Source organism: Haemaphysalis longicornis, unplaced genomic scaffold, assembly GCF_048455015.1.
Source record: "Haemaphysalis longicornis isolate Haplotype H1 unplaced genomic scaffold, Haemaphysalis longicornis Haplotype H1 scaffold_12, whole genome shotgun sequence".
NCBI classification, from domain to species: Eukaryota; Metazoa; Arthropoda; class Arachnida; order Ixodida; family Ixodidae; genus Haemaphysalis; species Haemaphysalis longicornis.
The window spans coordinates 73,605,663-73,608,960 of record NW_027526225.1 but is presented as its reverse complement, the minus strand read 5'-3'; positions in this window follow the sequence as shown (position 1 = coordinate 73,608,960).

Here is a 3,298-nt window from a genome sequence, read left to right as displayed (position 1 = left end):
GTGAAGTGCGTTTCTAACATTTGATCTTTAATTTGTTGTGGAAAGAAAATAAAATATGAGTATCGAGGTCAAATTGCGACTTTAAAATAAAACCAATGGTCCGGCATACGGCGACACTTGACAAACAAGTCAATTTTAAGGTGAGGGCGCTCTTTATTGCATTCTAGTGTTGGCAAAGTTTGCGACAAATGGCAACATCAACAGATGAACACTTGAAATCTATTTTTGTACGACAAACTAGAGCGGGGAACGTTCAACAGGTTTGACTGGGCGCAATACTTCACTTCAGAAAAACTAGTAGTATCAACTAAAAGCAAATGTTACTGCATATGCTGTTAAAAACCAGGATGCCCTTTGCGTATAAATGTAGGACATTGAACTGGAAATGTAAATAAACATTCATACGCGCTGGTCCGCCACAGGAAATGTTCAAAATTGTTCACTATAATTTATCCCATGGATTCCTCTCCCCCTCTGGCTGCATTTTCCTGGAGCAGCGGGTGCTGTTTATTCAATTGAGGATTAAACTTCTAGTTCACAATAAAAAGTAAAATCCACTGCCCCTAACCACGGTGATGGAAGAATCGCGAAGCTTTCTTGCGCACAAAAATCAAATGAAGAATGCCAAAATAAACCCACTGAGTCAAAGTGAAAGCATCAACGATAAAAGTGCAAACGCCTGAAAGTCAAAGTCCAATCCCAACGACCAAAGTTCAAACTGCCTGCGAATTAAAACAAATCCCCCCACCAAAAGGCTGAGCCTCGCCCCTCCCCCTCTTTTTCCATCGCCGACTGTCTCGGAATGGCGCAAACGGATGGACGTCGTCTTCATAACGCCAGAGATCCAGGTTGAATTCCGACAACGCGAATTGTTTTCTTTTAGGTATTCATCATAATCACCATCATGTACCCCACACACACACACAGTGTAATGTTGCCTTTTGTGCAGTACTTCCGGTTACGACACCGCCATCAGTGTGACCTAGACAGCTTCGCTTTAAAGACTCTTAGTTCCCATACTCTTACCAAATGCCAGAAACATGTCGTGTGTAGAATGTTTATGTTAAGAACCCCTACAATTTGTTTAGATTTTCAGACTTAAGCTCGAAACATCCCCACATTTCCTGAAGCTGTGGGCCCTTTTTCCCAGAATTAGGCTTTGGTTCAATGAAATCGAAAATGATTATGCGATTTTAGTTCGCTAACAGCGGGGTGAGGATGAAAAGAAGTTTTTTTTTTAATGCTGCGACGATATATTCAGAGACAGCGATAGAAGTAATGCGCCATCACATACCGGCAACCTAGAAACGCACATGGTGAAGTCAGCTAAAGCTGCCGTTCTAACAGTGTTAGCCCTCCATTCATACGGTTAACTATACGACGTTGGCCCTTACCTAAAAATATGTTACCCGTCGTCAGTACGGCTAATAAGTAACAATTTGAAAACTACGCTTAAGTTCAAAGAAGCGAACTTTACACGCTAAGCATCTCATCAGAGCCCGCCATAATTCACACTGCGAGTTCCTACTGGAGCAATGTTTGTTCGGGTGAAGGTAACCACTTTTCAACGTGGTCTATTAATTTGAAACACCTTTTAGCTACAATATAAATATTTCTACTCATCGGCTGTGAATCCTCTAATAAGCACTCGTTGCGTCAGATTCGAAACTTCAATAAAAAGCCCCAGGGTCTTCATAATTTCATAGAACACTCCTGAGATTTGCGCGAACACTCGGTAATTTACGTAACTTAATTTTCTTTGTAGCGTGTCTTCCACTCAAACTATCACGTGCAATCAAAGGTCATTCAGGGTATCTTGAGCATCTCATTAAACAGGTACTGCAGTTCCCGAAAAAAACAATTTTTAGCTGACGTTAAGGAATAAGCTAGACTCAGAGACGGCAATATCGCTCGTCCAGAGTATACTGGACAAGATAGAATGCAAGTTGCGGGCCGTAGACGACTCTAGCAGCCTATTTATTAAAGCTGACGTTTGAATGAGAACGTTTGATCAATAGGCTATTCAAATGTCAAAACAAATCGGTAGGCTCAAAAATGGGTCAAGACGCAATAAGATTATCATGTAAGGGTTCGGTAAGCAACGCTAGAAACTCAGGTACTCGTATAAAATGTTCATGACGACGTGTTTGGAAACATTCGAAAGCCAAAACTGAACTACCTTGTTAGAAGTTATCGGCTAGGTAACAGATATCGGGAACAAATCGGCCAGCGATAAGCAGACTTCAAAGAAGAATCCACAGTACTCCATTAACTGCCAGGAGTTAAACAGAACCCCGTTCAGCATTGAAGAAGATCTTTCCTAAACAGTGGCTACTCCTCCTAAAAACTTCTCGAACTCCAGAGCAGAGCATGGGAAAACCAGAGCCAAGCTGACATGGGCTTTTCACGAGACAAAGGTTAACAAGTGGCTCTATGCCTGGGATGAAGAAAACAGTTGCCGATACGCGTACCTGGCTTCTGCAGCAATGCCTTTTTCGGTTCGTATAACGACTGTATTGATGACAGTAAACCAGGATATTTAAAATACTCAACATGAGTGCGAAGAGCCTGCTGAATAAAAAGAATAGTTTAGAGAGCATTATAAGCGATCACGATCGACATGCATTGGCAATAAAAGAAACATGGCTGCATCCAGATATGTCTGATGTTGAATTAAGGCAACTCGGATATTCGATATTCTGCAATGATTGGAGCTCTAAAGGTGGCGGCGTAGCTATTAAACAGTATTTCTTTTACGGAAGTTGATGATCCAAGCGATAACGGAACAGTATGCATCCGAACTTTTTTAACCGATTGTGATATGGTGGTCGGCTGTTTGTACGGGTTCCCCAACTCTCCCGTACAAGTTTCAGTAAATTTAGAAGCCTCTATAAACATCCGCATGTACCCAAATGACAACGTATTCTGTGTGATGAATTTAAGTTTGGCTGGAATTGAATTTGTTGTCCAATTCATCAGGAGTGTCGGAAGCACGGACTTGTGATCAGTTATAAAGTATTGCATTTAATTATAACCTGACTCAAATTGTCCCTGGCCTAAAAATGCCAGAACTTCGATGCTTTTATATCTTGTTTTAGGTTTCTTACGAACTATGATTTCGAAGATGGTTTGTCAAAGCATATAATGAGAGACGTCTCTAAACGTGTCTGTGTGAAAGCCGCTGCATCCTTCGAAAGAGCCGGTTTGAACTTTTTCATTAGCTGATATTGTAACTATCTTAGATTACCTCGAAGTGTCGTTGTATCTTTATAGAACCTAGTGCAAGCGTAGGCGACCT